Genomic DNA, 26,822 nt, shown 5'->3' on the forward strand with positions numbered 1-26,822 from the left:
TACAGACGCAGTTGTTGGATCTAAGGGAGCGGGCTTGAGTGTACCTTGGTAGTCGGGCTTTCAGGTAATTTGGTCAGTTACCGAGTAGAGATCTAAAGGCCAAGGTGAGTGCTTTAAAGTTTATTCTGCTTGCAACTGGTAACCAGTGAAGGGAGAGGAGATGCGGAGAGACTGAGTGCTTGAAGGGAACCCTCATTAAGAGTCTTGCAGCCGCATTTTGGACCAATTGCAGTTGTTGTATAAGATACTTCGGTAAGCCCAAATACAAACCGTTAGCGTAATCCAGCCTAGGTGTAACTGTGGCGTGGATTACAGTTTTACGGCAGCTGGCTGGTAAAAGTCGAAGAATTTTACGAAGATTCCTCAACTTACTCATGCAGCAACCAGCCACTTGCTGAATGTGTGATACAAAGGACAGCTTGTCATCCCACCGTACCCCTAGATTTCTTGCTGAATGGCTGGGCGAGGGGGCTTGTCCCATCTCTGCCGGCCACCATAGATCAGATGGTGGAGGGGGGTTTTGCCGAAAAAGAAAACCTCTGTCTTGCTAGCATTAAGTTTTATTTTATTGGTGTTCATCCAGCAGGCCACATCTTGTAGGCACCCCTTAAAGCTCAGAAAGGATGCCTCTGACACTTCTGAGTATGGGAACACCAACTGGGTGTAATCGGCGTATGAGATTGCCTTGATCCCCCAGTTGGCAATCAGCGTGAAGAGTGGAGCAAAGTAAACATTAAATAAGAGTGGGCTCAGGGCCGAGCCCTGGGGGACACCACAGCTAAGGGCTTTAGGTGAAGAAGAGACATCGCTTAGCGCCACCTTCTGAGTCCTTTGGGTCAGGTACGATTTTAGCCACTCCAAAGCCTGGCCCTGGATGCCTATCTCCGCCAATCGTAACAGCAGTATATCGTGGTCGACCGTATCAAAGGTGGCCGACAGATCCAGGAGCACCAGCATAGCTGAATCTCCCGAATCCATCGACCACCTCACTGACTCGCCCACCTCAATTAGTGCTGTTTCAGTGCTAAAGCCGGGTCTAAAGCCTGATTGCGTCTCGTGTAATATTTTGTTGTGCTCGATAAATGGATTTAATTGGTGCTGGATAACTTTCTCAAGCATTTTGCCTGGTGCTGCCAAGAGAGAGATCGTTTGGAGATTATTGAGGACGATGAGGTCCCTGTTAGGTTTTTTATTTAAGGGGAGGAGAGTAGCATGCTTCCATATATTCAGGAACCTCCCAGAAGAAATGGACAGATTCCATATATGCTGAATAGTGGGGGCCACAAAGTCAGCTATGCGACTCCAAAGTTTAGGAGGACACGGGTCGTCTGGCAAGCCCGATTTACATCTACTGAGTTCTAGCTTAACCGTATTTAGGTCTGTAGGATCAAATTGTGTCAAGATAGCACGGTCCGATGTTTTACCTGCTAGATCAGTTTTTACCGTGATCTTCTCTGGACCAAAGGACTCGTAGACTTTCTTAATTTTTGAGTCAAAAAAGTCAGAAATGCTGTATCAAAATGAGATCGACGGAAGAACTTCCCTCTCGACACACATAGGTTTGAAGAAAGACTGTACTATTTTGAAGGATTCTTTACTTGAGTGTTCAGCTTGCTGAATAGAGTTCGCATAGAACTGCTTTTTTGCTTTTCTAATAGCTTTATGCAATTTTTTGCATGCTTCCTTGTAGCAAGTCTTCTTTAAAGGTTCATAGTTTTGCCTCCAGAGTTGCTCCAGCCTTTTGCAGTCTAATTTTTGCAATCTGAGCTCCTGAGAAACCCAAGGAGCAGATGGAGAGTCTCGTTTAGATATAGCGGCTGTTGACGGGGCAATGGATGTTACCATGTTCCTGATCCAGTCATTGAGTCGCTGGGCATCAGTATCCACATTGGAGGTAAGGGTCGGAGGGTTCTGAGCAAGAGCTGGTCCCATAATGTCGGGGACCAGCTTGCTCCATTGTCTTTTCATGAAAGAGCACTTGCTTGACACAGGTTTGTCAACCGTTACTTTAAGTAGAAATGGTATCAGAAAATGGTCCGACCATATCAGAGGTAGCGGTATATCTGCCGACACATTTAAGATATTGGAAATTATTAGGTCGAGCGTATGGCCCGCTCTATGTGTTGGGTCCTTGTTGATGAGTCTAAGGTTGGCTGAATTCAGTGTAGACCGCAATAAGTCTGCTAAAGGAGCAATCTACCCTATCCATATGAATATTAAAGTCCCCAACGACAAGAAACTGAGGGTGAAGGAGGGAACTTTGGATGATGATGTCCATCAGAGTAGTCAGAGTAGTCAGGTTGGGCTCTTTCCCCCCGGAGGGCGGTAAATAACTAATCCCGCTAGGGATAGCTGAGACCCCACCTGAAAACAAAAGTGCAGTCCCTCTGGACCCTGAATGCACGTGGGGGCAGAGGAAGTGAGTGTAAGCTGTTCTTTGAATATGACAGCCACTCCCCCACCTCTTTTATCACCTAGCCGATTGGAGAAGCATATTTTATACCCAGAGGGGATAGCCAGTACAATGGCGGTCATGTTATCATCGTTGAGCCAAGTTTCTGTTAGAAACAGTACATCCCACTGGTGCCCTTCCAAAAGCAGCCATATATCATCTGCATGCTTTGCAAGGGATCTACAATTCAAAAGTCCCGCACTAAGGTCTTTACTGATCGGTGGCTTGGATTTAATTGACCCTACAGCCCTTATACCGACCGGGGTACCTAATAGTAGCCCACAGGTCCTGCAGGTATAGGGCAGAATGGAGGACCCAAGATCGGTGCTGTGAGCACAGGTGTCGGCCAAGGTATTTAGAGACCATAGGTTTTCCCGCGACCAGACAATTCTATCTTTATGTGCAATCTCACTGCCAGCGTGTCCAGCCCCGGTCGCGGTCTGGTCACGGACGGGCGCAGACGGGCTTGCCTTAGGCGCCCCTTTGGCGCGCAGACTGCGCGCCCGCCGCACTCGCCCGCTGCGCGACCGGAATATGCACATAGTTTATACCGCTACGGGGGGTGGAGTCGACTTGGGGACGTGGCCTAAAAAGGGGGCATGGCCTCCGCTCGTGGGAAGGATCTTTGCGTGTCTGAGAGATGACATAGGAAATCTGCAGATGGGTGGAGGCATCGTTTTGGAGAATGCTGGATTTCAGTTGGAGGAAGAAAAGTCACGCCACATGCTTTGTAACATTATTATTTGATAAACGACTTCCTAGTTAGGAGTTTCAGAGAGCAGAGAGAGGAGAGAGAAGGGGAGGAGAGAGGATGCTTTTCAGCACACAGGCAGGAAGACTTTAGGAGCCCTTTGAGAGAGACAGACAGACAGAGATTTAGAGATGCAAGGCTGCAAAGGAGTTTCAGACTCTGACGCAGAATTGAAGGAAAGGGCAGAAGTGATTTACAGATGCAGACCTTTGATGGAGAGCAGAATGTAGGCAGATGTAGGCAGATTAGATGTAGTTTTAGTTCCATTCTTATTTGTGCTTTGACTAATTGGCTTTGCCAAGGCTTATTTGCTCTATTTTCTGTTTCCCTTCATTCGAGATTCTGCAATTTTAATTATTGATTGGCTGATGCAAACTCACTCTTTCTTCTGGAACTTTTAAGGTGTTTTGTCTGACATCTTTTGAGCTCCATTGTCTTAGAATAGTGATTATTTCCTTTATGGAACACACTGTTTGAAAATGATGATGCTTTGTGCTAACCTGATTTTTCTGTTATTAATTCTGTAACCTGATTGATACCTGACTATTGAATAAAGAGTCAGAGATTCTTAAATTTTGATTGGAAAATAAATCCCTTTAAACCTGCTCTCTGGTCATAAACTGTGACAAAGATCCATTGACCTTTAGCGGAAATCAGGGTAACGGTAATCAGAGGAAATGGTGCCACATTTCACGCTTCCTGTCTAATATTCATATTGGTATCTTGCAAATGTAATATATTTGCGCTGCTAAATAGTTTTTTCAAATTTAACAAGGCGAGACTTCATTTGTTGTTTTTTTAATTTTCAGCAATTTCTTTTGCTTAATCCTGTGTAATAAGGTCCTCTAGGCACTTAATTTGTACCGGGAGCTTGCTTCTATCACTTGTAGCCTACTTTATAAGTATTTCTACCATTCCTTTAGCTGATTTTGTCATATGATTTGCCAATGCTAACAAGAGGTTGGGGTCTGATTCTCATAGGAGGGCGCTGTGTAGATCCTTAGACCACCTCATATGCGATTGACCACCAGGTATCTTAGTTGGGAAGTTGACTCCCATCATTTCCATACTTCTTTTTCGTACATCTTCAAAGTACTTGGTGTACCAGTTCCTCCTTGCACATTTCTATTTCCTTTCCTATCATGAAGTCTCACTGAGAAAACAGATTCTGCCATCTCTAGAAGATTAGAGTACTTTATTTCTTCTTCTGAAGAACCGGGTTTTAGAACCCAGCGGCGCCAGGTGCACGCCCAATGTCTTCGGGTTCACCTGTCTTAGAATACAGAGACACAGGATACTTCTCGGTGACGTCAAGGATCAAATTTATTTGGCTGCAACCAGGAACAGAAGTCTACGAAGCACGACACGGGTGGTTCGTCAGAGACTGTACAACTTTAGTATTGCGAGACATCGTCTTTTATGCCAAAAATCACATTCCTGATGAGCATCAATTACTTACGAACTGTCCAATCACACTGTGACATTTCAAAAGGTTTCGCATAACGACAAGCCCACTTTCAGTTGTCCAGCCCATCATCAATTATAAGAAAAACCCAACATTCTTGCTCGGACAGGCCGGACAAACCCATAATAAAAAGACCTCAACCCAAACCATAAATAGGCCATAAAAGAAGGAACAGAAACAGATGAGAAGCACAATAGAAGGGTGTATGTGTGTACCATAAACTCAGCAATGTCCAGCTCTTTGATCTCGATCTTGACCAGCTGCCGAACAAGGAACTGGCTCAACAAGGTTAGTTTCGGGCAATGGAGTCAGTTCGCTCAGGTCACACAGAAGTCAGCTAAAGGTGTACGTGTCCCAAAGACTCGCTCGGCCGTAGTCATCGGCCTATGTGAGGGCAACCACAAAATGGCTGCCGTACACAAAATGGAACCCGAAGGTTCGGAACGATATCCCTGAATACACAGTGAATCCTTCAATCGAACATGACGAAAACGCTCGTACATACTGCACTCGTCATTTGCGGTTTGCTGATACCAAAATCGTCACGATACAACGACCTTTATTGAACGGGTTCAGAATCACGGAACCTCACTCCCAAACAGAAAAACGTATTTCGGCCATGCCAGCCTTTGTCAATGTCAGTGTGCCACACTGCTACAAACATTTTTAAACATTATTAGAGTCATGATGATTGAAAACAGAATAAAAAACTCAGGGTCAAAAGTTATCCCTTTACAGAAAATGTTGTGCCATCTTTAAATGGTAAAATTGTTCAACATTTTTAAACAAGATCATCATTCCTTACATTAAAATCATCAACAATTTCTGCTTGGGAACACGCCTTGAACAACTTAGCAACCAAACTTAGAGGTCCCATGTTCAACCCGCTCCTAAACGGAATGAAAGCTAAATTACTGCCAAAAATATCTTACGGGAGCGTATTACATCACGGGAACAGTGCGCAGCTAATAGAGAAAATACAAACAAGAAACTATAAACGTGTATTTGGTTTGCCAATTGATGCATCACCTGCGCAAGTACGACTAGAATTTGGCCTGCAATCTCAAGTTCTGCTAAAACAATACGAGTTTGTCAAATTTTTGCACGACGTCTGGATGAACCAGGAACTAGAGATTTATCACGCCATTTGGGAGGCAAACAACAACAATTCGAATTCCCAGTATGCCAAATTTTTAAAACTCTCTCTAGAAACAACAGAATTGGGCCCACTCTGGGAAACCAGGCTCCCAGTAACGTTGTTCAAACAAACAGTAAAAAAAGCGGCCAGCAGGCATTCGTTACTCAACGATTAGACATCCCTGAGTCATCGCGAACACGCCTGGATGACAATACAATCATATAAAAACCCGGCTCTGGCAGCATATCTACAACTTGCCTTCTCAGCGTATATCAAACACAGATACCTAAAATTAAGGCTGCGTAACCTCCCGACAAATTATGATCAATCAAAATGGAGGATGCAAGAAAATAAAGGGTGCGCATTATGTGGAGCAAGAAAACAAAACCTAATTCACCTAATCTGCATCTGTCCCGCCATGAATTCTGAACACCGGAGAAGACTAAAGGCGAAGTTTAATGAAATTGGAGCACGCACCTGTCGGTCTGCAATCATACAAACATTGTGTTCTGTGGATCCTCAACTTATTTGCGGTTCAGTCCAATTCATAATTAATTTTGAGAAAAAGAGAGGAATCATGATAAAGTCTAAATTGAAAACACAAACCTTTATACATAGCATGATGTTTTCCATAATTCAATCAAGGCATTCTTTAAAAGAATAACTTTTTACAAATTTCATGACTTATTACCAGCATATTTGTGGCTTATTGTTCATTTTCAGATTTTTTTTTTTTCTTTCATTCAGGTATTGCATATTTTTGTAATGGTTTTTATTAACTATACAATATAGTGTATTATTATTATGCTTGGGAACCATGCAAGACAATGAATATATCATCGATATAACAAGCCCACACAGTTATTTTGTGAGCCATATTGTTCATTGGTCTCAGCCCATGTCACATGCTTCTACCGTCAATATGAACAATACCATAGGCAAAGTCATGAAGATATTAAGATAATGACTATCTTTTATTTTTTGCATATACCTCAGGATTATATATCCCGTTATAAATGGGACAAACAATGTGCCGACACAATGATCAAATATGGCATCAATAGGAGAAGGAAAGAAACGCCGATGGTTTTCATGTAAAGAAGGATGAATTTGTTAAAATATGTACGTTGGGTCTCAACAGAGAAGCCAGTCCCTCCACACACCCTATGACAGACCCTGGTCATCTGAGAGAGAGGTCTGAAAGGAGAGGAAAGCCCCTTCCCACGCCTTACTAAGCACACCCGTTAACACCTCAACAGTCATATCTAGCTGAACTTCCCAGCCAGATACCTCTACTCTGTCACTCTGTTCTTCACCCACGTGCCCCACATCTGCCAGATCAAAGCTGGAGGACAAGCCTTCTCCTACCTTTGCCCCAAAAACTGGAAAGAACTCCTCCGCCACATAAGGGGCCACAGCTCCAGAAAAAGGAGACATTTGTCTTTCACCAGACACTAGACAGGCCAGTATCCCCCCTTTACAGGTGCCAGGTCTTCCCAATTGATATATGTGCACTAAGCATTACAATAACATAACACTGATGAAACTGAAGTGGACGCAGGGGAAGAGAGAAACACTACTGCCTCTTAGTAGCTAGGGTAATGTTCTGCTCACCCTCCTTGATGCAAAGCAGCATATCAACTTTGATTGTTGCTCTACGTTGCATCAAATGTTAGCAATTCTGCATGCTGTCTTCACTTGTTGCCAAGTGTCTTCATTCTGCCTCAGTTGTTGCTTGTCTCTACTCCTCGTCTCTCCTCTATGCTCTTTGATGTGTTTAGGTTAATGTATTCCTCTGCTCTCCAAAAATCTGGAATTCTATACCACATATAATCCCAATCCTGTGGTCATGTCTTATTATTGTGTACCATTAAGCACTAGAATTTACTTTACTTCTCCTCAGTCCTTAAACAAAACATTGTGAATACTCTGAGGCTAAAACTAGGCTTGTCCTTTTTTTACATTTGTGTTGCTCGGTTGAAATGAAAAATACAAATATATACAGAACTCCATATTGTGTTTCTTTTTTCTGCAGATTGCCTAATTTGTGAGCATTGTTTCGCTGTCCATGACAGTAGCTGCTCGGGTAACTTCAAGCAATGTTCTCCTGATGTCACTCACTGTGTTGCAGGCCTAGAGAACAACACAGTGAGTGTCATGTGCCACTTATCTGTAACATTATAATTTCATCACCAATATCTAGCCATTTAAAGGTTGGCTGCAAGCTTGTCAGCTGACCTTCAGAAGGCCACTTCTATTATGTTCACCTGGCACCAACTTGTGATTGACTAATAGGTGATGTCTAGTATAAATTTCTCAACCTGCTAACCCCAGTACTCTAGCTTGCAAGTTTTCAAAGTGATAATGTACAACGCCTTTATTAGAGAAAAGAAGCAAAGGGAAAGTGACATTATGGTAGATGTAATACCACACTGAAACAGAATCTTTTACCCTTTTTGGAAACCTCAGAAACCTGGCCTTACTTAGCAAGTTACAGAACTCATTCACACCGCTGGATACTTATTGGACACAATTTTCTACTTAATCAGCAACATAACAGCTGGCAAGCTGAAGACGGCTGGAATGCCAGAAACCGGTCCTCGGAAGCTTGTTTCCGGTCCAGGGAAGACATGGCTTGGCAGTTCGGGCTGGACTGTTCCCATGAGGCACAGGGTCAGACTGATTTGCATATAGCCATGTCTGAACTGGGGTGGCAGAGTGGGCTAAAGAACGGTGATGGATTAAACCCAGATCTTTTGACTGGGTGTGAGTGTTTAATTGATTCAGATGCTCCGTCCATCACCACCCCATTTTGTACCGCTTTTGGCCGCCATAAGTGTGGCAGGGTATGCTCAGACGTGAGTCCCTTGCTCACTTTGCCACTGGATTCAAGTAAGCCGGGCTGAAGACGGCTGGAATGCCAGAAACCGGTCCTTGGAAGCTTGTTTCCGGTCCAGGGAAGACATGGCTTGGCAGTTCGGGCTGGACTGTTCCCATGAGGCACAAAGTCAGACTGATTTGCATATAGCCATGTCTGAACTGGGGTGGCAGAGTGGGCTAAAGAACAGTGATGGATTAAACCCAGATCTTTTGACTGGGTGTGAGTGTTTGATTGATTCAGATGCTCCGTCCATCACCACCCCCTTTTATAAAACAAAATACATCACAGGAGAGGAGTGGGCTTCCGCCCTCTCTTCACTTGTGTGAGCTTATCAGCAACATTATGAAAGCCACCAAGAACTTCAACGCCTGATGTTCTACATGTGCAGACACACTGGCTCCCATCATGCAAAACCCAACAGCAAGAGTCTGACCACAGGCCAGTTGGTGCATGCAGGATCACAGTCCGATGAAACTGCAGCAAGGAAATGTTCAATATAATCAAAGATTTCACTGCACTATCTGCTACCCCAACAACATAACCCCTCACATGACATATTCAGCAAGCGCCCCAAATTCTTCTGTAACATAATCACCTCCATATACAGTAAGCTTAACCTTAAAACGGGCCTTGTCAGCATTGCAACTCAACTTCCCATCATGACTAAAAAACGAATCCCGACCTTGTGGCCTACCATCAGCACTGTTGTAATCACTGCAACCATCCACTCACGGGCATCATCCAACCCTTGCACCCAAAATGCCTTTACCAAAGGAGTCCTACTGATCAGAAAAGAACTAACACCCAGTCTAAATGATTTCCTCAACACCCAGACACCTGAAAACATGCAACCACAAGAAGTCATCAACTGACCCAGCCATGGGTTCCAACTACAGAACCTTCTCCCTCTTACCAAACCCGGAAATAATCTTGGAAAAATTAATCAACCAATGCCTGATTGACCCTCTCCTTGGTGCAACGCAATCCAAGTTAACGTCCAACTACGGCACCAAAACAGCACTCATGGCCTCCAAAGGAAAGACACAGATGATCCTTGACAGAGGAGACGTGGCAGCCTTCATCTTCTTGGATCTATCTGCAGGAGTAGTCACAGTCTCACACTCCATTCCTCATTAGGCACCTACACCGGATCTGTATGGATCTGCTGGATCTGCTCCTTCTTTACTGATAGAACTCAAGCTGTCAGCCTGCCATCATACTCTTTGGAATCTTGCAGACTCATATGCCAAATGACTTGTTTGATTGATCAGCTGCTCCCTCTTCAATGCCTACATGATCCCTCTGTCCAACATCATCTACTCACACAACATCAACATCCTCTCCAATGCAGGTGCCATTCAGCTCACACTCTACCTCTTGGACAAGATCCACAACACAAAACACATTTTTGCTGCCTAGATGACCAAAGTGGCTAACTGGATGAAAGACATTTGCCTCAGACTCAACACTGACAAGACAGAAGTAGTGATGTTCAGCAAAAACACCTCCCCATGGAACTCCAATTGGTCCCATCTGGGCTGGGACCCACACCTAACACCCATGCCAGAAAGCTTGGAATGATTATTGACAGCAGAGTGGACATGATGGCACAAGTCAGTGCTGTCACCGCAGCTTGCTTCCACACCCTGAAAATGCTGAGGAAGATCCTCAAATTGCTGTGATGCAACACTACAGAAACTGTTACTTATGTCCTGGTCACCAGCAGGAACACCCTTGATGCTAGATCACCAGACAACTCACTAGAAGTCGAGAATCAATACAAAACTCAGCAGCCAGACTCATCCTCAACCTACCACATGTAACTCACATCCCACTGCCCCACAGGGAGCTTCCCTGGTTCCAGATACACAGCTGTGCTAATTTAAAACTCTTCACCCACACATTCAAGGGACTACACAACGTAGTAAACATTTACCTGAATAGTCACATTTCTTTCCACTAACCAGTCAGACACCTCCACTTGAATCTTATTCACACATCTCACACATACACACAGAACCAGATCAGGAAGATGCGCTTTCTCTTACATCACTCATATGGAGTGGAACAACCTCCCACTCCATATCAGAGCATTCCCTCCCTTCTTGAATTCTGCAAGAAGCTAAAGACCTGTTTTTTTTAATTAACCAATTTACAATGGGCAGGGGTAGCCTGCTAAATGCCAGGATACCCTTGGTGGGATAGTGTGGTTTATAAATACACCTAATATATATATATATATATATGCAAATAAAGTGTAAAAGGGCATCAGTGACAGAATGCAATTGAGAAAGCATCATGGTGAGATTGGAGAAGTATGACACCCCAATCATGAAATTTTCTAAAGGTTTCTCCGTACTTAAAATTGGCACTTTAGAAAAAAACATTGATATAAAGATTTCTTGATTCGCTGAGCCCTTGTTTGTTCTGGGTACACCTGTTTCGCCTTCTAGATAATGATGTCTGCTCTGGAAATAATGCTGAGATCTGCTTTATGCTAAATCAAAATATTCATCTTTGCCAACAGAGAGCAATGTTATTCTAACTGCATTCAAGCACTGTCTGAATCCCTGCCAAATAGCAGTCTGCAGTGAGGTGTTCTCAGCCAAAAACTCAGTAAATTCTTTACACATCAGCAGAACGTGCTGTGAATCTGACTTCTGCAATGGAGGGGATGTCCAAGGTATGTAAAGAATTTAACTTTGACGTGCACCAGAGGGGATGTGCAAGGTACCAGTAGTCTGTGGCTCCGACAACTGTAACTGAGGGAATGTGCACGCTATGTGCAGTCTGTAACTCTGACATCTCAAACAAAAAAAATGTGCAGTGTGTGTATAATCTGTGGCTCTGACATCTGGAACAGTGGGAATGTGCAGGAAACATACGTGGAATATTTACCAGAAAATGATGGAGTGCAGAGCTGCGCCAAATTTCCAAATTTCAGGGATGCTTTATATTTACAACAATACAATGCACCCCTGTGTTATCCTTCGTGCTGGCACTAAAATTAGCTGCCCTGTGCCAATGCAGGCCCTCTTGCACCATAGTGGGATGGTGCCTCAGTTTCAGGGAATTATTGTTTATGTGCAGGAAGGTGTCATTTCTTGAACACAAAGAATCCATAATGATGATGTGTTACTTCTATGTGTCCTGCAGAATGCAGCACACAAAGAAGTAGTAAATTGTCATTATCTAATGATTGTTTATTTACAGGAAGGGAAACCTTTCTGCATACAAACATCCATTACTGGTGTTAGCTCTTTCTATGTGTGCTGGAGCCGGCATTCCTTTCTAGAATGGGAGCTGCTAAACATGCAGCTCTCTGTCTGTGAGAACAATCCTTTGATCTGTTTCCCTGCCTGCTTGACAAAGGAGGGGACACACAAAACTTCTGCTTCCAGCAAGCAAGGGCATTTTCCCAGCTATCGCTTGCTAAAAGTAAGGTTTGTGATCTTAATTGGTGGGAGCTGTCAAATATCCCTCCAAGCCAGAGCCAATAGCTATGTTCTGAGGGTGAGCACCCTTGGACATAACAGGAGATGGTCCTCTGGGCCATGTGTGCTCCTAGAGGGGGGCTTTGTGGCACCCTCCTAGTTTTAATTATATTATAGGCCCAGGGAGGAGGTGCTTCCTGGGACCCGGCCTGGTTCACGTGCCCCCCTATTACTTTTTTTTTAGCTCTAAGTAGGAGGTGGACTCTGGGGCTTGAACACAGCCCATGAGGGGGTCCAAACATCCCCTTTTCAAATATAAAATAAAGCCCTAAGGAGATGGTGGTCCCTGAGGCACCAAAAAGCTGATGGTGGGGCAGCCCTTATGCCCCCTCCTTTGTTTATTCCCATGTATCTGGCCCACTCAGGGGCTAAACAGAAGTGAAGCACAGGAGCCAGAGATTCTTTTTTTTTCTTACTGCGGGACCCTGCGTGAGCCACTGCAAAAATATTTTTTAAATGCTTTTTAAGCCCTACACGGTCCGTGCGGGACAAATCCAAGTGTACTGTTGTGTAGTTATGACAAATCCCCCAGAGCAGGCGGATTATTGAATGACCTAAACTGAGGGCTTGGTGTCCCAAACTCTACCAGAAACCCCCATAGGATATGTCACCGATTAGACCAACTACAGCGCCACTACCACCCCCCTGTACACTACAGTGGTGTAGGTAGTTTCTGAGAACCACTGAACATGACAACCCTGATTCCTCGGTGATCGTGGAAAACATTACAGTATGTTTTTCTCAGACACTCATGCCTGCTTTCTCTCAGAAAATAAACAGCATGGCGATTAGGACATTGCAAAAGAATGTATTGGTCCAGCAACAGCCTTGTGTAAAACATATGGGCTGCAACATTCAGGAGATAGAAGCATACAAAAGAGATTGCTGGTACCAATATTGTAAATAGTAAATACATTTCTACCATAGTGCTAATAAGATGAACAGAAGTGGTTCATATAAAAAGAGAAGCACTTGCATACGCCCTAAATAACTTGACTATTTATGCCTATCCTAACCTGGATGTGTAGGTGTATATGTGTATAGCTCTGTGTATCTGAACCAAGAACCCCCTAGGTATGAAACAGCCCCCTCACCTGATGGTCTAGAATAAAGGAAACAGTCTCTTTGTTGAGAATGACAGCCCGCCAGGGATGTCAAACCGCTGCATGTCAAAGATTCCGAATGCAGAACTCCGTCTCAGCTTGGAAGGAATTCTCCTCTAAATTGTAAAGGGGAGTGAGGATATTTTATACTAAACTGGTCTCTCCAGGGTTTTTTCTAGAATCTATATGTTTTTGATAGAATCAATGTTGTTATGAAACATTCACCAAGAGCGATCATGCATAGCTGGCTGTTGGCCATGGATGGAAAAGTGGTGGCCCTTATACAGAATAACTTTGCCGTGCATGAGGACATGTTTATGTATGTCAGGGACAGGGATCATGATAGAATAATTGGAGACTGGTGTTGAAAAGGTAGGAGCAAGCTACTTGGTAACAGGTCACCTGTTTAGAACCATTATTGTTGCAAGCTGCCCGCGGACGCTGCCCCTCCTCCTCCTCCTCGACACGCTGAGAGTACTTTTTATAATAACAAGTCTTGCAATTGTGGCAATTCATTTCTCTTGTACGAGAAGAAAGACTGTTCAATAAATGTTACCCTTTATTGAAAACGCCCATCTCTCTATTCTCTACATATTGTGAAATTAATTTGCACTACAACTGACTGAGTAAAATAACTGTCTATTGTTCACACGACTCTAGAGATTGACTCTTATCTGTGGAGCAAAGTTGTCATGTTGCACGGTTGTTGGAAAACTGAATTCCTTCTTGTCTGTACCAGGGAAGCTGATCACTTCCTATTCAGTCAAGAAAGTTTCCAGTGACCTCTGAGCTAGTTGGTAACAAACCCAATTAAGTTTAGCATAGTCAGTGGAGGCCTGGAAGATCCGCACTTCTACGTCGATACTACTGTTTATGTTATTCCAATGCGCAGGGCCTATTGGGAAAATAGGAACTACACTACATGGCGCCCAAACATTTGGTAAGGCGATAAACTAACGCAAGACATTAGAGTAACTCAGTCGTGCATTTTTTCACACAGACCCCTTTCTCCCGTAAATACTCCAATAGACGTCTGGAGTGGGTGAAAGGTTAAAATCCGCCCGAACTCAGTAGGAAGAGATTCCTATGTAAAGCTCTGGTTTATTCAACGTTGAAGGATACAGTGTTCCAAAATATTGTGCACCTAATCTTTGTCTCCTTGGAGACCTGCTCTGCAAAACCTGCATTTATAAAATGTCAGTAGAAAACAACGGAACTGATGTCGCAGCAGATGCGACTCAGCAGGGTCCCGACGGGACTACTGAACCGGATACAATAATCATCTTGGTCAATTTAAGAAAATCTATAACTTTAAAACTTATAGAAAACGGACTGACACCACAAGGTGGTACAGTGATTTTCGTGATAGAGGCACATGAATATCGGCAGACAGAGGTATTCTATTCATGGATAAACTTTCCAGCGGCAAACGCTAGAACAAAAGAGTTTCACTATTACAAAATAGAGAAACCACCGGATGAGTACGCTCCTTTCGAGGAGACTGAAATCCCATTAAAATACCAAGAACATTTACTTTGGTTTAAAGGCGCCCTAAAACACAATGATCATATTACCAGGCTCGGTCCACTAAGTAGACCTAGAGCAACGTGGCCGGTTCTAGCCAGCTACACACCACATCCGGACATTGAAAAAATGTCAAAAGAAGAGCTGTTAGTACAGCTAAAAACATTAATTAAAATACATAGGCAATTAGTCCAATATGTAATGCGGACTGCAACAGTCCAACCAGCTGTTAATGTACCACAGCTGACCCCTCATCAGGGGAACACAAATAAAATTACACCACAGAACATACAGTCATGTCTTGGTAAAACACCCGTAAAACGGGAACAAATTCCTTTCTGGTTTGCGCAAAAAATCACTCAAATAGAGGCAGTATTTCCGGATACTACCTATGTTGAGAAACACAGAATCTTTACCATCTGCCTTCCTATGGGAATCGCACCACACGTGGAGGACTGTGACACTTGGGGTGCAGTCTTTGCTTCCATCTACACAAAAACACATGGTGTTCCGTCTATGGCGGTAATACCAGATGTATTAAGGGAAATTCAAATGAATACGGTCCTGAACCTGCTTTAACTCTAGGTATGAAATTACTGAAAGACTTTAAGCAGGTCTCTGCTATATTATTAGCCAATATAAAGGGAGAAGCAGCATCTGTGGCGATCCGCCAGAAGTTGAGGGAAACAGATATAACAGATCAATCAATTGAGCTTGCCAGAATCATAGAAAAATGCTATGAAGAACTAGGTAGAGACAGCTTGGGTGGGAAACCAGTAAAGCCCCAACTGCTCGAAAATCCTGAAAAATTATTTATTATAAATAATTCAAACACTCCTAAAAAGAGCTGGGATGGAAATAAACAATCCACTCCCAAGGAAAACGTTTTCCAGTCCAGAGGAAGGTCTCCTCAACGGAGGGAAAGAACTCCGACTTGAGAACACCAGTCTCCCCAGAGGGAGCCCTCTGAGAAAAGATATAACCTTAGAAATAGGGATAATTTGAAAAAAACCTGATAGATATCAAAGTATTGATACACGTCCCTCTCGATCTTTTTCGCAGAAATCGGAAAGAAGAGGACGGTCAGACCCAGGAGAGCACGCCAAGTCCAAAGACAAGGAACCTGCTCAGAGTAAAAAATCTCAATTTCCAAAAAAGAAGCTAGCAAGTATTAGAGTAATCAACCATGCCGAGAATACTGAGGAGACAGTTGAAAAACGGGGAGTGGGCACAGACAATGTTAGACAGTGCAGCAGAAATCAGTATAGCCCGCAAGATCTTGATGAGTCATCTGGAGACAGTGGCACGAATGAATACATTCAGGTTGAAACTGCCGACACCAGACTTAGCGAGCCCCATAAGATATACGAAATAACATTGCGTATAGAGGGTGATAAGACTAGGAAAATAAAGGGTCTATTTTGGGATAAACTCTCAAAAGGCTATGATATTCTGTTAGCTGAAAAAGATTGGCCCCCAGAGTTTGTCAGGGAGTGCCCTCGTGGCGAAGAAATGATTATGCCTGCCTTCTCGAATCATATTCCGATTCACAAAAAATATACTTATGCAAGGAAATGGGCAGTAGCCCAGGCACCGGCATTATATAAAAATCATGTAGGATGGGATGAGGACTCACCTCCCCACAAAATCCAGTTAAAAAGTAAGCCAACTGCACAAAGGCAGTATCCCATTAAGCAAGAAGCTAAAAATCAAGTCAGGGAGATTTTAGATCAACTTGAATACCAGGGGGTGATTGAAACATGCACCTCTCAAATGAACAATCCTTTGTTTCCTGTCTCCAAGCCAGACAATTCATATTGTCTAGTTTTGGACTACAGACACCATAATGCATGTTGCAAAACTTTTGCAGTACAGAATTCGCATAGTGCTGCACTAATGAATAACATAGTTAGGAAAAAATATAAAACGACATTAGATTTATCAATTGGTTTCTTTTGTCAAAACATTGCACCAGAAAGCAGGTATTTGACCGCTTTCTCCGTCATGGGATCCCAGAAAAATGTCTCTATGCTCCCACAGGGGTTCAAGAATAGCCCAGGACTATTCTCAGCTAGGGTAACAGAGTTACTACAAATATATGAGGATGAGGCATTATCTTACGTAGATGATATCTGTCTCACAGACGACGACTTGGATACTCACTTGAAAAGAGTGAACACCATTATACTTGGGTTCGCAGCAGAGGGTAACAAATTCAACTTTAAAAAGTCCCAAATTGCCCATCTGACAGTATTATTTTTAGGATACGAATTATCAAGTGAAGGGAAAAGCCTAGCGGACAACTTCTTAGAGAAGTGTGCTGTACTCCAAGCTCCAAAAACGGTGAAGAATTTACAATCGATTCGAGGCTTTCTGAATTTTGGAAGAACTTACATTCTAAATTACGCAGAGAGGGTTAAACCTCTCTACGAACTAATTAAACCTGATTTTAAACAAATCACCTGGATTCAAAAACACACAGAAATTTTGAGATCACTGCAAACAGACATGTTAGCAGAAACAAAAGTAGATACATGTGACAACACACGCGATCTTGTAATCCGAGTCATCCCAGGAGGATGCGGATTCATGTACCTGACCTCTAATGAGGGAGAAATGGTACCAATTTCAATTAAATCTCACTTGTACACACAGGTAGAAAACACATTCAGTCCCACAGAAAGAACTGTGAAAGCAGTGCAAATTGCAATAGCAAATGAACGAGAATTAGCACATGGTAAAAGGATTAATATCCTCACAGCGGAATCCGCCTTCGAGGCGCTATTCAGCCCAGTAAAACTGCCTACAGTGTCACTGGGTCCGAAATGGATACAGTATGTAGATTCGCTTGGAGCGGAAGATGTGAAATACTATTTCGCCCCGCAATTCGAAGAAGTGAATGATTTAGAATATGAAGAAGAATATCCTCTGCCAATCGAACTTCTGCCTCTCCCACAGTACGCCTGTATAATCTATACAAATAGATTTGTACAGCATTTCAATGTAGAGTGCAAATCCTACGATGCAGCCTGTGTGATTGTTAAAGGTCGTTGGCTGTGCGGTAAATTCAGACCGAAAAAAACAAAAACTGAATCAGAGAGCTGAAATCAGATCTTTAAAGATGGCACTCGAAAATGCAGAACGTGAATTCCCGACACTAATCGTGTGCGATTCTCATTTTTTCGTCAACTCTTACAATAATAAGATGCAGAGCTGGATTGAAAACGATTACAAAGATGACACAGGTGCCACAATAAAGCATAAATTGCTCTGGAAACAGGTAGCTCTTTTTCAGAAAGAACTACAATAGACTCACGTGATATATGCACAATGCACAGAGTCTTCAACGTGATGGCGTTCACGTTGCAGGGAATTCATTGGCTAACACAGCCACAGCGGAAGCAACTAAACCGGCTTCCGTAGCCACAAAAAAGCGTGCAGAAAAATACATAGACGGGGAAACCATTCTGGCAGTAAAAACGACCGTAAAAGGCGACTGTGCAGCTTTGCCCGTGAACTATCCACTCAATTATGCATACGTAATCGATGCAAACTCTGTTCCTTTTGCTCGAATCCCTAGAGTGGGGGATAGGGTAATTCCAAACACAAACAGGAGAATATTTTTAATAGCAGACGCACACATGGGATTGGGTCTGAGACACCAAACAATCAGGGACTCTCTGACTGAATTACAATCAGTATACTGGTGGCCGGGAATGAGTGTGCAACACCAGATATATGCAAACAACTGTGAAGACTGCAACAGGGATCGCAGTAGTGAACTATGCTACCGGCTACCAATCAGAACCAGCGTAACGCTGTGTACATCCCATCCTGCGTCCTATTAATCATTAAGGCTTAACACACTTAAATAATGTGGCCCCAGCGCTCGGCTGACGCCAGAACGGTTATAAAAGATCTGCGAGTCTTTATAGGCATATAAGCAATTGCCATGTTCCATTCTGACAAGGGTCCTGCTTTCAGCTCTCGAGCTTATAAGGAGGCCATGGCCAGCATGGGAGTTGGGTTGCGGTATTCTTGTCCGTCACACCCCGAAGGGAATAGTGTGGTAGAAGAAAAAAACGGGACATAAAGCAATCTATAACAGCAAAGGTATTAGGTTCGGGTGCTGGGTGGGTCAAACATCTAATAAGTGTCCAAATCAGTCTTAATAATTTGCCAAGAAAATCTCTAAAGGTTTCAGCCCATACGAACTATTGTTTGGAACTAGAATGAGAGTTCAGGACCTAGATAGTCAAGTATCAGTGGTACAAGAAAAGACAACAGACTTTGACATCAAAGATCGTTTGGCTGTTTTACAGGACTTGAACGAAACAAGAAAATCCTTAAGCAACATAAAGTTAAAGCAACAGCCAGATACCACTGACGAGGCACTACAAGCAACAGCCCCAGCAAGGAATGTCTGGATTCCAAAGATTGGGGATCTAGTCAGAGAAAAAATAGCGGTGAAGACGGAATTTGGGCCTTCTTACAGAAAAGCAGTACCTGTCTTGGCAGTCACCGGAACAAGATCAGTAGTACTACCGCCCCTTGCTGGTAAAAAGGAGAACAGAGTTGTATCAATCGACCTGGTAAAATCACAAGCATGTGGCCTATAATCAACAGTAGGCCCAGTGGACTCCCAAGAAACAACAGAATACCCAAACTTGCAACAATCCAAGAGGTTCAAACTGAAAGACTAATCACATTCGATCAGCCTGCAGTGCACAGAGAAGGACTATGCAATAATGCCATGGAACTCGTGCCTCTTGAGACACAGATTGAAACAGTTTGTCAAGAAACACCAGTCTACAATGATGTGGCATCTGAATGTGCTACCAAAAGACAAATTGAAAGAACAATCCCAATCCCAACAATTGACAGAACGGCCTCTGGTTATTTCATCGACTTCGACAACTTTTCCAAGGATCAAAGCAACCCCGAAGTGATGCCAGAAACAAAAAAGACTTTTAAAGAAAAAGCAACAGAATTCTTTCAACGAATCAAAGAAGTATATCTGGATGCACCATTGATTGAGCATTGGATTATTTCACGGGTATTCATACTCCTACTATGCCTAATTTTAGTTCTAATTTTAGGAAAGTTTATTACAATTGAATGGAGACAGCAAGTCAGAACATCAACTTAGTCCTCATCCCACGTGAAGAAAAGAGAACTGTCAACAGTAAATGTCACAGCCATTCCAATACCCGGTGGGGTAGTATGGAAGAAAACTGACTATGAGATCTATGGTCCGGTCGAGATCCTGAAGTATCCTCATCAACTAAAGGTTTCCTTAAGTGACTTTGTAAAACCTAGTACATTCTCTGATGATTGGGACTTTGACAGTATTAATAATATGATGTCTGATTTAGTAATGTCAGCTAGATTCACAGATCATGATTATTTACAAGGTTCATCTAGTTATGAACAGTTGTTCTGTTTTACACATTATGGCGATCATTACTTGCATAAGTCTGCACAGCCTAGAAATGTTTTTAAGTATAATCAGTGGGAATATTGTGGTACACCTCCTAAAAGCAGTTGTAAAACGTTTTTTGAGAAATTCAAATACTTCTCAGGGTTTAACACCAGTGATGCAGAAAGGTTTTATTACAAACTGTTAGATAAAACAGGAATGAAAACAATGCTGACAAATTCTAAATTGATATATTCAGAAGCATTTTATGACAAAATGATGACATTTGGTTTTGATTATTGGAAAAATACCATTGAAACAAAAACCATTTGGGGTAGGAAAGAGTGGCAGGTACAAGGCCTAGAAGCATTATTCAGAACCTTCATGATACCAGAACAAATGATGTTTTTAAATGACACAATTCATCAAACATCCTGTCTTGTCCTAGCTAAGATCAAAGACCTAAACAAACTGTCTATTCCAAAGCCAATACCTGAAAATGCAACAACAGATATTGAGATAGACGTAACTAAAATTTTACATTTAAACAGAACATATCCTGATTGGAAGAAGTGGTTAATCTGGCCTACTGACACAAACAACTGTCAAGATAGATTTCTGAATAAAACACAGGGGTTAAAAATGACCAGACAAGACCCTAGATACTCCCAGAGACAACATCCAGGGATAGTAACAACATACAGTGTAGGGACACTCTGCCTAGAATGGCTGGGATCATCCACACTGGCTGAAATTAAGCAACACTTGTCTTTACTTAAAGATGGTTCTGATTTGCGCGATTTTATTATGGGACCACGCAAACAGCGTCAAAAGCGTTTCATAGCGACCAGTATCCATGCTGCATACAACGAGGCTTGGAAAGTCACACAAATTGAAACAGCTGAAAAAATACGAGAAATTGATCGTATTAATTTGGAAAAATCACTTTCTGTAGTAGACAATAGGTTAATGAATCTGTCCTCCAGAATATATTCGTTGGACAATATTGTATCCTCTGCCTTTGATATAATAGACAGAGACTTGCTAATGTTACAGCATGGCCAATCACAATTACGTTCTATTGTACAATTAGGCTGGACGCTGCAAAATCTTCGTTCAGGCTTTGTGCCTTGGCGTTTAATAAACACAACGTCATTGTTTTCCATTTTTAACCTTACTGATAAACAAATCAGCTTGGCACAGAAAGGAGCAGACTATACAATCCTGAGCATCGAAAAACGAGAGATTACCATTGACAATGTCAGAAAGTCCTGTCATTAAATGGATAATACACGGGATTATCACAATTCCGAAAACAACTTTCCGATTTAAAAAGTGCCTTGAATAAATACCTACTGGCCAGTATGAACGATTGGGTAAAGGTTATGTTAAGTCAGCATGGAAATTACCATACACACATTCATGCTATAGTGACAAAAATGTATTTCTTAGTGGGGAAAACTGTAAACGTTCACTAAGCGGTATACTTTTGTGCCAGGGTATTAATTTACATGGAGCCTGTGAAGGTAATTCTAACAACCTTTCATGCCACCAGCTTGTCACACCTGCAACGCAGATAGAGCCTTTCTTTATGCAACTCGCGAATGGGAGTTACATTCTAAAAACGGATCACAGATGTTGTGGCCTTTTGCCAGGAAAAGCGTATCTCGTAAGCGTAACTTCCATGGTCAAATGCTGTATGCAAGCATTGTTCCCGAGTGGCCCTGGAGACATAGAGACTCCCATCTGGCCTCGTCTGCATTTCTCTTCTATACGAATTGATACTTTAAGCAAAATGAAGTCTGTGCTTTTGCAGACAACAGTGCCCATCACGTCATCAAAAGAGACGTATGATCTCCTAGTTGCAAGGACAGCTACGGAAGTTCATGACCTTTTATCAACAAATTGCCCGTGCATTTCGTAGAAATGTTGAGCCAACTCCTTAACATGTCTAGTGCCAAAGGCATCCCAGGCATATTTAAGACGATTTTTATGGGACTGCTAACACCATTTCAAGCAATTCTGGGAATCGTTCCAAATTTTGTACATTCAGTCTTTGGCGGCATACCCCTATTGTAGGACTTGTCGCAGGGATTTTATTTTTGACCCTCCTGCTCCGATATGGCAAGCCACAGCTCAGACATGACTCCTATGGGAATGGAAGAAACAATCCTAGCAGTGGGCTACCGGGACAGAATAACTAGAGCCCTTGGATTGGCCAGGCTGAGAGATCTAAACATGACCTGGTTCCTTTCATTCAGACCGATATGGCAATCCTGCATCTTATCTGTACTACGATGTATGCTATGCGGAGATGAGTGCGTGTTGGACACCTGTCTTGCACTTCCATCAGCAGTACCAATGGATATCGATACTTTGTTCAGTCCGATAACGGCTCACGCATTGTGTTGTCCCCAGCGGCTACCAATCCTGATGACGGCATTCGTTGAAACTCCTGTACTACGACTAGGTGGTAACAGTGGAGCGAGTGACAAAAGCAACATCACCCAGGTACAACCTTCTGTGAGCATTGCTGATCCAGCCTTTGATAACAGCAATCATTCTCACACCTGCCAAGTTACAGCACTATCGAATTTGGTCGAACTGTCACCTGATTTTGTAGACCAATTCTTTGAGAGCCTGTCTGATATGATGTTCTCACCCGAACAGAAACAATAACTTTGGAGAAGCATTCCGACACACAGCGTTCCCATGAACTCTGAATTCGGCCTTCAGTTTTGAACAACAAAAACTGCTAAAAGCGTTGAAACTCTATTTTCCCCGTTCAAGCAATAATTCTTTTGAATTGAACACTTTTTAATATTCACCTTTTTTCTGGCACAAAAAATTCTTTGCTTAAAAATAAAATAGAACTATTCATAGAGAACAGAAGCTTCTACTTCTATTTTTAGATACATCTAGAGAGATAATAACTCTACACCAGCCTCTAGCACATTTTACTGCAATGCATTTATATGTGATGATATTATCTCGCCCTTCTTTTCTGTATTCAGAGATATTTCATGTGTAATTCTTTTTGCAAAATCGTTCATTAATTTCATATGCTATAATTTTGAATGATTTCTATGCTTCAAAAACGTACAGTACCTACATTTTCACGTATTACAAATACGCCTATTTCAAATGCATATATGTATTTTGGGGTGGGCAATGATACACATGCATTTTATTGCTCTAGTTTTAGTAATGTGATGGACATGAATTCGTGGAGTGGGTGTTGCGTTCTAATCTAGGACCCTGATCGATAATGTGACCTTATGCCCCTATACGGCTATAAATCCATTATTCCCTATATTGGCATAACCGATCAAATGCAATATTCAGAAACTCCTCTCTGGCCTCACACGAACAGAGCCACATTTCAGAATCGCTTCCTCTGCCACTTCCTTTGCAGCCAATTAGTGCAATGACATAGCAGAAGTTACTATCTAAGATTCCTAGATTAACACTCTGAGTTCTTCAACAAGATAAACACTCAGCACCCTGGGAAAGCCCTGCTTGCTATGTTTTGATTAGTAATAGAACTCTAATGAGCACTGATAGACGATCACTTCCTAGTGACATCTTTATTGACGTCTTATGTCCAAAAACTTACGTCAAACAAGGCACCTTTCAGGTATAAATATTACCAACATTGCCTTAAGCAAATGCTGATGTTGCTGCTGCTGTTTACGCCAATGCCATCGCTGCTGAAGAAGCTGCTGTTATGCTGATGATACCATAGCTGCTATCGCTACTGCTATCGCTGCTAACTGGCGAACGATGGTGTGGTGAACTTAGGAGCTGAACAGCCGTCCCCTGCAAGAGCCCAGCAGATGCAAGCTGCCCGAGGACGCTGCCCCTCCTCCTCCTCCTCAACGCGCTGAGAGAGACTCTGTATTTTCTCTTGCTGAGAAATCCAGCTCCGGCGTTTCCAGCCTACCCTTGCGGGTGACTGGGATATCGAGTCCCTGAAGGAGATACCAGACCTCCATCATTCTATTCCAGAGGTATGGTGTTGACTAAACCCTTAGAGAGAATTCTTGAAGCAAACCTTGGCAAAACCAACTTAACTTAAAAGCTACTTACTTACTCCCCTCCCAAGTATTAGGCTTAGGTCAGGTACACTGGGGTAGGCGTAGTTAGAAGCACCAGTTGAGTATTTTAGCCTAATGTATATATGAATGTATATATGTTTTATTCATTTTAAACCATTGTATGGCTAAGAAACCATATCAATGCTTTTACAATATTATTTAGTAATACTCATCTTACTGTACGTACTTTTTATAATAACAAGTCTTGCAATTGTGGCAATTCAGGTTTTCAGGTTTTAATGTCTTTATTTCGATAATAAAATCATAAAAGACAATTTTAACAAACATTTAAAACAAGTTCATTATCACTACATATTACAAGATCTTATAAAAGTAGTTGTATCTATATATAATCGACAGTATAAAATCAATCTAGAATCCACAGTTAAAAAGTTATTAAACCATTATTGAGAGGAAACAAGACATTAATTTTAACAAATCTTAAGAATATCTTCCGAAATTGCTGAAAAACACTACAGAATTTACACACTTTATTTAATCATGAGGCGATTGAGTTCCTTCTTGCTCTGATTGCCCATGCCCAACCTAGATATTTGGCCAGACATATTACGGTAAGATCATTTGTATTTGTTTTTAAAGCCCATATTGCATCCGAGGATTTTTTACATCTTGTGCGTTTAAAAATGGGTTTTAGCCATTTTAAACGGGGTTCTCTGTATTGGGGACAGGCGAACAAAAAATGGCCCTCTGTTTCCTTGCACCCGGGGCAGCGACTACAAAGATTAGTGGTGTTGTTGTTCCAAGATGAGGTGAAGGAATTAAGGGGTAATGAGCCCACCTGAAATTGGTGGAACAGTTTTCTGTCTAATGGCCTGGTGATAAGATCCCAATATATCTCACGATCCGGATCCAATTTAAATCTTAAAAAACGCCCCGTCAGATCTTCAGAGCTAGATGCATGTGCCAAAGAATGGCGAGTTGAGGCCCAGAATAAGCTCTTAAATTCCTTTTTCGGGGGGAAAATATTAGTGCCTGGCGAAACCCATAAATGCATAAGACCCATGTCACACAGGCTCGTTTTTACAGAGTGGAGCCAGGGGATTCGCTCGGAACCCCCAATTGCCTTCACTTCGGTTATCTCCTTTGCGAAGAGAGCCAACTCCTCCGTGGACCACAACCTCCTCCAGGTAGACACTACTCTAAACCTTGCCATGTCTGTTATTGGAAGGCAACCCATGTCATGGCAAAGAGGGATCAGTGGGGTTGATTGGGGAAGCCCCACCAGGTTACGAAGAAACCTACACTGGATTTTGTACAAACTCGAGAGATCCATGTAGCCCCATAACTCTGCCCCATAGAGTGTCGCAGCATTAATTTTGACATCATAAATTTGTAACGCGGGGGCAACCCTTTTGGTGATAGATTTCTTTTGCTCTCGCAGGAGGCAGCCAGTCAATTGGGCCAGTTTTAACTGCTGGGTCTCAATTTGTGGTTTCCAGGACAGGCGGCAATCCAGAGTGACCCCCAGATACGTCATTGTGTCAACTTGTTCCAGGTTAACCCCGTTAAGTTGTACACTACTACGTATAGGTTTTTTCCTGGAGAAAACCATGAATTTAGTTTTCCCCACATTTATCTGGAGGTCATTTTGGTTGCAGTATTCCTCAAAGTGATTTAGAGCCCTCTGCAGACCCCCCCTCGTTTTTGATAAGAGGAGGGTGTCGTCCGCAAAGATCAACATTGGGAATTTAGTCCCCGCCAGGGATGGTGCATCCGTGTTAGTAGACCCGAAGAATTTCACCACCTGATCTATGAAGAGTAAGAATAGGGTGGGTGCGAGGACGCACCCCTGACGGACTCCTCGTGACACTGGGAATGAGTCCGTAACTTGCCCTTGTGCCCCCCATCTGACCCTGGCGAAGTTATCTTCGTGTAGTCTGATAATAATTTCCACTAGTTCCCCCGGCATTCCTAGGTCCCTCAATACCTGCCATAGTGTTCCCCTCGGCACCAAATCAAAAGCTGATTTCAAGTCTATGAAAGCAGCGAAGATGGTACCACCGCCAAGTATAACAGTCTTCCAGAAGATCATGCAGAACCTCAATACCTGGTCAATGGTACTTGTACCAGATCTAAAGCCCGCCTGTAGAGGGGACAGTATTCCTTCAAGTTCCATCCACCCAAGAACCCTCACCAAAATCATGCGAGCAAACACTTTCTGAAAGCAGTCAATTAGGCTAATCGGGCGGTAGTTCCCTGGGTTTGATCTATCTCCCTTTTTGTGTATGGGGAGAATCTCCGCCCCTTTCCATGTCTTTGGGATACGGGCACCTCTCGCTATAATATTAGCTATGTTTGTCAAGTAAGGTACCCAAAGGCCTGTATTTGCTTTGAATAGGTCTGTCGGAATTTGATCCAACCCGGGTGCCTTCCCCCTCTTTGTTAACCCTAATGCATACTCTGTTTCTGCTTCAGTAAAAGACAGGGTCGTATTGGCAGGAATTGCTACCGACAACATAGTCGATCCGGACAAGGAG

At 42.7% G+C, this 26,822-nt stretch overlaps 1 pseudogene; it reads left to right on the forward strand.

Moving 5' to 3' along the window:
* Positions 1 to 2,524: 2,524 nt before the first annotated feature.
* LOC147718137 (uncharacterized) overlaps positions 2,525 to 26,822 on the forward strand; it is a 55,531-nt pseudogene continuing 31,233 nt past the window's right edge.

This window comes from Lissotriton vulgaris, chromosome 4_2, assembly GCF_964263255.1.
Source record: "Lissotriton vulgaris chromosome 4_2, aLisVul1.2, whole genome shotgun sequence".
NCBI lineage: Eukaryota > Metazoa > Chordata > Amphibia > Caudata > Salamandridae > Lissotriton > Lissotriton vulgaris.